The sequence below is a fragment of the Callithrix jacchus genome, chromosome 12 (genome assembly GCF_049354715.1).
Source record: "Callithrix jacchus isolate 240 chromosome 12, calJac240_pri, whole genome shotgun sequence".
Lineage (NCBI taxonomy): Eukaryota > Metazoa > Chordata > Mammalia > Primates > Cebidae > Callithrix > Callithrix jacchus.
The window spans coordinates 5,719,456-5,731,555 of NC_133513.1; the positions used below are offsets into that span (position 1 = coordinate 5,719,456).

General features: G+C 45.6%; 1 protein-coding gene across 16 annotated transcripts in view; it reads left to right on the top strand.

The window, feature by feature from the left end:
- Window positions 1-12,100, top strand: part of DNASE1 (deoxyribonuclease 1) — a 59,755-nt gene that overhangs the window by 301 nt on the left and 47,354 nt on the right. The window lies entirely within an intron of this gene.

Consider the following 12,100-nt stretch of genomic DNA (forward strand, 5'->3'; position numbering starts at 1 on the left):
GCGCAGCTGGGGCAAAGCCGGTCACGGCCTGAGGAAAGGTGGCAGAGGTTCGCCACTGGCTGGCATTTGAGGGACTTCATGTTAAGGCTTTGACCTTCAGCTTCAACGTCGGTTGTTTTTTGAGATGGAGTTTTGCTCTTGTCGCCGAGGCTGGAGTGCAGCGGCGCGACCTTGGCTCACTCCAACCTCCGCCTCCCGTGTTCGAGAGATTCTCGTGCGTTAACTTTCCAAGTAGCTGGGATTACAGGCGCGCGCCACCACGCCAGGCTAATTTTTGTATTTTTAGTAGAGATTTATTTTCACCGTGTTGCCCAGGCTGCTCTCGAGCTCCTAACCTCAGAGAATCCACCCGCTCGGCCTCCCAAAGTGCTGGGATCACAGGCGTGAGCCGCCGCTACCTGATTTTTTTTTTCTTTTTTGTTTAAATAGAGATGGGGGCGGGGGTGGGGGTGAGGGTAGAGTTTCACCATGTTGCCCAGGCTGGTCTCGAACCGTGTCCTCAAGCGATCCTCCCGCCTTGGCCTCCCAAAGCGTTGGGATTACGGGTGTGCGCCACCACGCCGGGCGTTAAGATTTTTTTCTTTAAATGCCTAATTACAGTGAAAACGGATGAAGCCAGGACACCTGTTGGGAGGCTCGTGTTGTGTAATCTAGATGAAAATGAGAATGGCCTGAGTTAGGAAGCAGAGCGAAAAGAATGGAGGAATGTTCTGCATTGTTATGACCTAATTGTTAACGATTTGCCGGTTTCTGGCCATAGCATCTGAGTAGTGTGCTTCTAGTCACGGAAATAAGGAACACAGAAGTGTAGAGGAGTCAGTTTGCAGGGAAAACAATATGATTTTCAAAAGATTTACTGTCATAAAATTCACACTTGGAAATGTACGTTCATTGGTTTTCAGTGGATTTGCAGCCATCATCGCTCATTCCAGAACGTTCTAAAACCTCGCATGGAAACAGCCACGCCCATTAGTGACCACTCCCCAAATCCCCCGACCCCATCCCCTGGCAATCACTGATCTACTCTGTCTCTATGGTTTTGCTTATTCAGTACATTTGATGAGGGTGGAATCGTGATACTTGGCCGTTTCTCCTGGACTTTTCTTAACCATGTTTTCAAGGTGCATCCTTGTAGCATGAATCAGTACTTCGCTGCTTTTCGTGGCTGCGTAATAATCACGTGTATGGATAGACGCTGTTTGTTTATCCATTTATCAGGCGACAAGGATGTGGATGCTTTTGCTTTTTGGGTGTTGTAAATGATGCTGCTATGAACATTGGTGTTCCTAGCGCACGTTTTTGTGTTCTAGGAGTGGAATTACTGGGTAAGACTACGTTCAGCTCTGTATGTTGAGTTTCAAAACCTTCGAAGAGGTTTTCTTTGGTGAAGGATTTAGGAGGTGTTTACTTGCTCCGGCTTGGAAATCTAAGTAAGTTTGTAATACGGTTTCCAATTGGATAAAGTAGAACAAGAATGAGAGGCAGCCCAGAGGCATGGGTAGGGCAGGGTGTCTTGGGGTTTTAATTTATAGAGGAGACTAAGTGACAGCATGAAGAGGCCAGTGCTGTTGAAATAATTTCTGTTTATTTTATATGTTGTTTTTTTTTTTGAGACAGCATTTTGCCCTTGTTTCCCAGTCTGGAGTGCAGTGGCACAATCTCAGCTCATTGTAACCTCCGCCTCCTGGGTTCAAGCAGTTCTTCTGCCTCAGCCTCCTAAGTAGCTGGGATTATAGGCACCTGCCTCCGTGCCTGGGTAATTTTTTGTATTTTTAGTAGAGACGGGGTTTCACCTTGTTGGCCAGGCTGGTCTGGAACTCCTGACCTCAGGCGTTCCGCCCACCTCGTCCTCCTAAAGTGCTGGGATTACAGGCATGAGCCACCACATCTGGCTTGAAATAAGTTCTTTCTTACATTTCTCAAGAAAAGGGGACATGCCAGCACGTGCAGAGCCGCAAAGGAGGCGTCAGCTTTTGGTTAGGAGGAAAAAATAGGAACAAGTAGACAGTCTAGGCCAGATCATTTATGGGTCTTTTTTTTTTTTTTTGAGACTAAGTTTCACTGTTGTTACCCAGGCTGGAGTGCAATGGCGTGATCTCTGCTCACCGCAACCTCCACCTCCTGGGTTCAAGCAATTCTCCTGCCTCGGCCTCCCGAGTGGCTGGGACTACAGGCACGCACCACCACGCCCAGCTAATTTTTGTATTTTTAGTAGAAACGGGGTTTCACCATGTTGACCAGGATGGTTTTGATCTCTTGACCTCGTGATCCACCCGCCTCGGCCTCTAAAGTGCTGGGATTACAGGCGTGAGCCCGGCCCATTTATGGGGTTTACTCAGGAATAGCAAGTCAGGGCAGAGTAAACATTTTTAGGATTCGATAATTTAAGTAATTCCATCAGGCTAAGGTTTCAAAATATCATACGGAAAAAAATTTTAAACAGCTAATAAACATGGACATGGCTGGGATGATATGAAGGATAGTTATGATGGTAGAGATTTTTTTTTTCCAGTCAGATTTAAAATGAAGTGCCTGATTCCTATTTAGGATTTAAATCTCTTAGTGGCCCAACCCCAAATCTGCCTATATTATTTATTTACATAAAATGAATTAGTTGAACTGTGGTTTAGAGGAAGAGAGTTTTCTTAAACCTAATATTCTCAACTGAATCACCTGTGGAATTTTTTTTATTTGGAAAGGCTGGGACATTCCTCTTAGGCCTGTTGAATAAATCTTTCAACCTGTGTCTTTTGAAAGTTTCACAGACGATTCTGATGGTCTCAGGATTGCAAAGCCTGCATTCAGCCAGCACGAACTGAACAAACGCTGTAGGCTAAGTGTAGATGCGAAGAGCTGGGTCGGGATGTTGCGTGGGTTTTCCAGTTACACATAATTCCTCACTTCAAGGAATAAAGCCATCCATGACGGGGAGCTGCTTCTTTGGGCCACAGGTGAACGATGGGAACCACCTTGCCCTGGACCCTATTGTGACTTAACCTCCAGCAGAAGCCTTGGGGTTCATGCTCTTCCACTGTAATTGGTCAGAAGTCACCCATTGCACTAAGCTGAAGGGCGGTGTTCAGAAGTACTAGATGGATGTGGTTTCAGTAGCAGTACTGTGTGTTCCCTGTCAGCCTTTCAGGCGGAAACCCACCGCGCTGTGAAAACACTCAACGGGGGGATCAAGGAAGATTTCAGATATTAAAGGGTGCAGATGGTCCTTGTGTTTGGTAAACCTTACGGGGTGTATCTGAAAGAGCAGATGGTTGCAGAAGCACATGAAAACCTGTGTTATTCCAAATAGATGCGCTCTTTTCCCAGTTCATAGCAGTTGGCCATTTTTGGGTCCTGGGGAAAAAGGCAAAGGTTGAAGATGCTGTGATCATCACTTCCTTACCCTTCTGGAATATTTCCTTTTTGAAAGCTTCTGGCGTCTTCCACCAAATTAATGTTTTAAACAGTTCAGAGGATGAATTGAAAGGCCCTTATCCCAGGTCTGTGGTTGGATTATAAATCATAAAGCCGTAACCTGTCCACCTCCTCCTCTTTTATCTTGACTGGGATTGGGGAGAGGGCAGATTGAACAAGGAAATAATTGTCTTCTCAGTTCTTTGCTCATGTTAACTTTTATTTACTCTCGTATATTCACATTTTCTAGACCACTGAAATTGGTAAAATCAAGAGAGGAAATAACTGTTTTTGTATATCTAAGTATACAAAAGTTACTCTAGATTAGTTATACGGTGTTTCTCTCAGTGTCCTGCCTACCACTGCTCCCTTTGTGTGATTTAGTTCTGTGTGTTCTGCTAGACAAATTTAAGGGAAATTTAAGACAGCAATACTCCCCGCAAAGTACCCACCAGCATAATCCCTATCAGAATTCCAACAGCTTTTTCATTTGTTTGCAGAAGTGGAAAAACTGATGTTAAAATTCATATGGAATCGGCTGGGCCTGGTGGCTCACACCTGTATCCCCAGCATTTTGGGAGGCCAAGATGGGCGGATCACTTGAGGTCAGGAGTTGGAAACCAACCTGGCCAACATGGTAAAAACCCCATCTCTACTAAAAGTACAAAAATTAGCTGGGCATTGTGGCAGGTGCCTGTATTCCCAGCTACTTGGAAGGCTGAGGGATGAGAATCCCTTGAACCTAGGAGGTGGATCTTGCACTCCAGCCTGGGTGATAGAGTGAGGCTCTGTTTCAAATAAATAAATGTCTTTGGAATTGCAAGGGGCTCCTAATACCCAAAACTTAAGTAGCCTCCTACTTTTTTCTTTTTCAAGGACACACTTCGTTATGTTAAAACTGACTACAGTCTATAGTAATGAAGACTGTGGAGTCCTGTACTAGCACAAGGACAGACGTGGGTCGGGGGAATAGAGCTGAGAGGCTAGAAATAAACCCCTACGTTTATGAGCAATTGGTTTTTGTCAAGGATGCCAAGACTAGTCAATGGTAAAAGAATAGTCTCTTCCACAGATGGTGCCGGGGTAACAGGATATCACATGCAGAAAAATGCAGTCGGACCCTCACCTCATACCATGTACAAATATTAACTCAATGGATCAAAGACCCAAATGTAAAAATGGAAACTAAAACTCTTAGAAGACACAAGGGCAGGCCGGGCAGGTGGCTCACGCCTATAATCCCAGCACTTTGGGAGGCCGAAGTGGGTGGATCACCTGATGTCAGGAGTTTGACCAGCATGGAGAAACCCCCTGTCTACTAAAAATACAAAATTAGCTGGGCGTGCTGGTGGGTGCCTGTAATCCCAGCCACTCGGGAGGCTGAGGCAGGAGAATCGCTTGAACCTGGGAGGCAGAGGTTGCAGTGAGCCAAGATCGCACCATTGCACTCCAGCCTGGGCAGCAAGAGTGAAACTCCATCTCAGAAAAACAAAGAATACAGGGTTATGACCTTGGAGTTGGCAGTGGATTCTAGATACGACATTAAAGGCACAAACAAAAATAATTGAACTTCATCAAAATTAAAAACCTGTGTTGAAAAGTACACTGTCATGAAAATGAGAAAGAAGACAGTCCACGGAATGGGAGGCATTTGTGTTTTTTTTTTTTTTGAGACGGAGTTTCGCTCTTGTTACCCAGGCTGGAGTGCAATGGCATGATCTCAGCTCACCGCAACCTCCACCTCCTGGGTTCAGGCAATTCTCCTGCCTCAGCCTCCCGAGTAGCTGGGATTACAGGCAAGCGCCACCGTGCCCAGCTAACTTTTTGTATTTTTTAGTAGAGACGGGGTTTCACCATGTTGACCAGGATGGTCTCGATCTGTTGACCTCGTGATCCACCAGCCTCGACCTCCCAAAGTGCTGGGATTACAGGCGTGAGCCACCACGCCCGGCCCAGCATCTGTTAATCATATACCTCATGAGTCTATGCTGCTATGTCTCCCCTCATCCGGTTCTTATGTGAAGTCCTCACGTGGAAGGTGATGGGATTTAGTGCTCTTACAAAAGGGGCCCATATGGCCACCCATGGTGGTTCATGCCTATAATCCCAGCACTTTGGAAGGTGGAGGTGGGAGGATTGTTTGGGTCCAGGAGTTCAAGACCAGCCTGGGCAACAAGGTGAGACTCCATCTCTACAAAAAATTTAAAAAAGGCCCAAGAGAGTCCCCCTGCCCTTTCTGCCAGCTGAGGCTTTCACCAGACGGAGTCTGCCAACACCTTGATCTTGGCATTCCCAGCCTCCAGAGCAGTGAGGATTTCTGTGGTTTATTAGCCACCCAGTCTGTGGTATTTTGTAAGAGCCGCCCAAATGGACTGACAGTCTAATAGCCGTAATAGATAAAGAACTTTTACAACTCAATGAAAAGACACCTCGGAAAAAGGGCATGGGTCCTGTGGAGAAGCCAAGACCAAAAAAAAAGGGGGCCGGGTGGGCATGGTAGCTCACGCCTGTAATCCAAGCACTTTGGAGGCCAAGGCGGGCGGATCACCTGAGGTCGGGAGTTCAAGAACAGCCTGACCAACATGGTGAAACCCCGTCTTTAAAAAAGAAAAAAAAAATGGACATGGGACTTGGATAAACATTCCAAAGAATGGCAGATGCCAACGAGCACATGAGAAGATGATCATCATTAATCGTTAGAGAAGGGCGCATTGAAACAGCGGTGAGATGCCGTTTCTTAAAAGAATAAGTATTGGTGAGGATATAGAGAAGTTAGAACCCTCATACATTGATGGAGGGAATGGAAAATGGTGCAGCTGCTGTGGGAAACGGTTTGAGGCTCCTCAGCAAGTTAAAGAAAAAATCGTGATCAGCGATTCTGCTCCTGAGGATATGTCCAGAAGAACTGCAGAAGCATCTAAGGGCCAAGCACAGTGGCTCATGCCTGTCATCCCAGCACTTTGGAAAGCTGAGGCAGGTAGATCGCCTGTGGTCATGGGTTCGAGACCAGCCTGGGCAACATGGTGAAACCTCATCTCTACTAAAAATACAAAAATTAGCCGGGCTTGGTGGTGGGTCCCTATAATCCCAGCTACTCAGGAGGCTGAAGCAGAAGAATCCCTTGAACCAGGGAGGCGGAGGTTGTGGTGAGCCAAGATCATGCCATTACACTCCAGCCTGGGTGACAAGAGCTAAGCTCCATCTTAAAAAGCAAGCGTTTCAACAAAAACTCTTACACCTCATATTCAGTCCGAAGACCCTTCAGTGCATGAGTGAACAAAACGTAGATAGAATGGAATACATGTTACAATGCACATTTGCTTACTTCCTTTTTGTCATGTTTTTAGACACAAGGTCTCGTTCCTGTTGCCCAGGCTGGAGAACGGTGGCGTGACTGTGGCTCACGGCAGCCTCAGACTCATGGGCTTAAGTGATCTTCCCAACGTCCCTATACTCCTGACTCAGCCTACCTGTAGTTAGGACAAGAAGGGCTCCTGGGGAATTTTTTTTTTTTTGAGACAGTTACACTGTTTCTGCCAGACTGGAGTGCAGTAGGGCAATCTCAGCTCACTGCAGCCTCCACATCCCAGGCTCAAGTGATCCTCCTGCCTCAGTCTCCCTAGTAGCTGGGACTATAAGTGTGTAACACCACACTTGGCTAATTTTTTGTATTTTTAGTAAAGACAAGTTTTGCCATGTTGGCTCAGGCTGATCTCAAACTCGGGCTCAAGTGATCCACCTGCCTTGGCCTCCTAAAATGCTGGGATTACAGGCATGAGCCACAATGTCTGGCCTGTGGGTAATTAATTTTTTTTTTTTTTTTTTTTTTTTTTGTGGAAACAGGTCTTCTATGTTGCCCAGGCTGGTCTCAAATTCTTGGGCTCAAGTGGTCCTCCTGCCTTGGCCTCCTAAAATGCTGGGATTACAGGCATGAGCCACAATGTCTGGCCTGTGGGTAATTAATTTTTATTTTATTTTATTTTTTTTTTTTGTGGAAACAGGTCTTCTATGTTGCCCAGGCTGGTCTCAAATTCTTGGGCTCAAGTGGTCCTCCTGCCTTGGCCTCCCAGAGTACTGGGATTATAGGTGTGAGCCCCTGTCCCTGGCCCTCAGTATTTCACTGAGTCAGCAGATTTGTTATCACAATAAGGAAAATCGACATGTATGCTTTTGCTTTTTTTTTTTTTTTTTTAAAGAACTTGCTCTGGCTCTCTGCAATCTCTGTCTCCTGGGCTCCAGCAATTCAAAAAAAAGTACTGGAATCACAGGCATGAGCCACCTCGACCAGCCCGTGTATGGTTGTTCTTTCAGAAAGTTCACATGTCATACTTACCACGTTACATTCATTGAGTCACAGTATTTATCACATCATTTAGTCACCTGTGACTGGGTGACAGTCATTTCAGAGATCAAAGGCTTCATGCGGTTAGTAAAGAAACCTGTTCTTTATGTATCTGGAGACGAGGTTCTCACTGTCACCCAGGCTGGAATGCAGTGACCTGATCGTAGCTCCCTGTAACTTCGAGACTGCAGTGAGCTGTGATCATGCCCCTCCGCTCTATCCTGAGCATCAGCGTGAGACCCTGTCTCCAAAAAGAAAAAGGAATTATACCATGCACATTGCATCGTGAGCATTTCTCTAAGTCAGTAGATAGACAGCTGTATTCCATATCCAACATTCCCCTGTTGATAAAGATAGATTTATGCTTTTTATCATAAATTATGCAATAAATGGCTTTGTACCTATAGCCTATCTGTGTGTTTTTATTTCTGTTGGGAGGAGTCCTAAATACAGGATTCCTGGGCTAAAGGGTATGTGTGTTTTGTTTAGTTTGCCTAATTTTTTAGAAAAAAATTGTTTGAGATGGAGTCTCACTCTCTTGCCCAGGCTGGAATGCAGTGGCACGATCTTGGCTCACTGCAACCTACGCACCCCCAGGTTCAAAACATTCTCCTGCCTAAGCCTCACAAATAGCTGGATCACAGGCACCTGCCACCTCAACTGGTTAATTTTTGTATTTTTAGTAGAGACGGGGTTTCACCATCTTGGCCAGGCTGGTCTTGAACTCCTGACCTTGTGATCCACCCGCCTCGGCCTCCCAAAGTGTTGGGATTACACGTGTGAGCCACTGCTCCCGGCTTATTTTTTATTTTTAGAGACAGGGTTTTGCTATCATCAGGCTGGAATGCAGTGGCATGAACATAGACTAGAACCCTTGAGCTCAGACAGTCCTCCTGTTTCAGTCTCCCAGGTAGCCAAGAGCACAGTTGTCTGCCACCACACCCAACTGACAGTTTTTAAAAATTTTTTATAGAGATGGGGTCTCACTGTATTGCCCAGGATGATCTTAAAGTCAGCCTCAGGCTGTCCTCCTTCCTCCTGAAGTACAGGGTTTACAGGTGTGAGCCATTGCGCTGGCTTGGTTTACCTGTTTTAGAAAAAAAAATACCTGTATGGCTGGGCGCAGCACTTTGGGAGGCTGAGGCGGGTGAATCACAAGGTCAGGAGTTTGAGACCAGCCTGGCCAAGATGGTGAAACCCCGTTAGCTGGGTATGGTGGTGGGCACCTGTAGTCCCAGCTACTCAGGAGGCTGAGGCAGGAAAACCTCTTGAACCCAGGAGACAGGGTGCAGCGAGCCCAGATCACACCGCTGCACTCCATCCGGGCAACAAAGCAAGACTCTGTCTCAAACAAAACAAAACAAAAAACCTATACATACTTTTTTTTCCAGAGGCTTCAGAAGAATATAAAAATTCCCTTCTGGCCGAGGCAGGTAGATCACAAGGTAAGGAATTTAAGAGCAGCCTAGCCAAGATGGTGAAATCTCATCTCTACAAAAAAATAGAAAAGTTAGCTGGTCGTGGTGGCGGATGCCTGTAATCCCAGCTACTCAAGAGGCTGAGGCAGGAGAATTGCCTGACCCCAGGAGGCAGAGGTTGCGGTGAGTCAAGATCGTTCCACTGCACTCCAGCCTGGGTGACAGAGTGAGACTCAGTCTCAAAAAAACAAGAACAAAAATCGGAGACTGAATCAGTTTCCATTCCCTTAACAATGAATGTTTTTTACTCATATCCTCACAGAATATGTCTTGAAACATTTTGGTCTTTTACTATGTTAGTGGTTAAAAAATGGTGTCTTCTAGTTTGACATTTCTTTTATTGATTGATTGATTGATTGACAGAGTCTCGCTCTGTCACCAGGCTGGAGTGCAATGGCGCGATCTTGGCTCACTGCAACCTCCGCCTCCTGGGTTCACGGAATTCTGCCTCAGCCTCCTGAGTAGCTGGGATTACAGGCACACGTCACCATGCCGAACTAATTTTTGTATTTTTAGTAGAGACGGGGTTTCACCATGTTGGCCAGGATGGTCTCGAACTCCTGACCTTGTGATCCCCCCACCTCGGCCTCCTAAAGTGCTGGGATTACAGGCGTGAGCCACCATCCAGCCCACATTTCTTTTATGGAAGAAAGTTGAGTATTTTCTTCCCATGATTAAAATTATTTGTTGTTACTTGTTTACCTATGACCTTATGTTTGTGGGCTTTGCATGCTTTTAGATTGTGTGATTAATCTTTTTCTCATTGATTTATAAGAACGCTAGGGCCGGGCGCGGTGGCTCAAGCCTGTAATCCCAGCACTTTGGGAGGCTGAGGTGGGTGGATCACGAGGTCGGCAGATCGAGACCATCCTGGTCAACATGGTGAAACCCCGTCTCTACTAAAAATTACAAAAAAAATTAGCTGGGCTCTGTGGCATGTGCCTGTAATCCCAGCTACTCAGGAGGCTGAGGCAGGAGAATTGGCTGAACCCAGGGGACGGAGGTTGCGGTGAGCCAAGATTGCACCATTGCACTCCAGCCTGGGTGACAAGAGCGAAACTCCTCAAAAAAAAAAAAGAACGCTAGGAAATTGATCTAGTGTTACAATGTCACAAATATTTTTTCCCAGTTTTTAACATTTGTCTTTGTCTTAAAAAAAACAAAAACAAAAAAAACCTTTTTTTTGGAGATGGATTCTCATGATGTTGCCCAGGCTAGACTTGAACTCCTGGGCTCAAGTAATCCCTTTAATTCAGCCTCCCAAGTAGCTGAATTAGCTATGTGCTACTGCGCCCACCTTGTCTTTCATTTTTAATAAAATTTTTTCCATGTAGAGTCTTTCAGGTTTTTGTAGTCAGATGCTTTCTTTTATGCACATACCTTCTTCTAGGGTTTGTCTGACGTTTACATTCTTTTAATGATGTCTCGTAATGAACAAAGGTTCTTCAGAGTTGGAGGCATCACATTACCTGATGTGAAATTATTCCACAAGGCCTTTTTTGGGAGGCTGAGGGGAAAGGCTTGCTTAAGACCAGCCTGGGCAACATGGTAAGACTCTGCTTCTACTCCCCCCGCAACCCCCTCTCCCAAAAATGAAAAATAAATTAGCTGGGCATGGTGGTGCACACCTGTAGGCCTAGCTACTCATGCAGTAACTGAAACAGCATGGTACTTGTGCATATTTTCGTACCATAGATGAGTGGGACAGAATAGAGAACCCAGAAGTAAAGCCACGTGGCTACAACCAGCTGATCTTCAATAAAGTTGACAAATATGCCGTGGGGGAAGGACACCCTATTCAGTAAATGTTGATGGGACAATTGGCTAGCCATAGATAGAAAAATGAAACTGACCCCTATATCTCACCGTATATAAAAATTAAAGTGGATTAAAGACTTAAACATAAGACCTGAAACTCCAAAGATCCTAGAAGAAAACCTAGGAGAAACTCTAAGGGAGATTAGCTTAGGCAAAGAGTATATGACTAAGACCTCAGAAGCAAATGCGACAGGAGGAGAAATTGGCAAATGGGACTTAATTAAATGAAAAAACCAATGCACAGCCAAAGAAATAACAGAGTAAATAGACAACCTACAGAATGGGAGAAGGTAGTTGTAAATTACCTCTCGAAAAGGTTTAATGTCTAGTATTTACAAGGATCTCAACAAGAAAAGAAAAGCTGTTGGTAAGTGGACAAAGGCTGGGCATGGTGGCTAATACCTGTAATCCCAGTGCTTTGGGATGCCGAGGCAGGAGGATCGCTTGAGGCCAGGAATGGGAGAGAAAGCAGGCAAAGGACAAGAGCAGATAATTCACAAACGAAGGCATGCAAGCAGGAAGCAAGCAAGAAAAAGTGCTCAGCACCACTAGTCAGAGAAATGCACATCAAAACCAGCGAGACACCGTCTTAACAGCAGTCAGAATGGCTGTTATTAGTCAAAACACCGCAGATGTTGGCATGGATGCACAGAAAAGGGGATGCTTACATGCTGTCGACAGGAATTAGTATAACCTCTATATAGAAAGCAGTATGGAGGCCAGGTGCAGTGGCTCACACCTGTAATCCCAGCACTTTGGGAGGCCAAGGCAGACAGATCACATGATGTCATGATTTAAAGGCCAGCCTGACCAACGTGGCAAAACCCCGTCTACTAAAAATCAAAAAATTAGCTGGACGTGGTGCCACACGCCTGTAATCCCAGCTACTTGGGAAGCTGAGACAGGAGAATCACTCCAACCCAGGAGGCGGGGGTTTCAGTGACCCTAGACTGCACCACTGCACTCCAGCTTACGCAACAGAGTGAGACTCTCAAAAAAAAAAGGTTAGTGGCTTTTGTATACTTGGTTATTGAGGTCTTCTGTACTTTGAGAT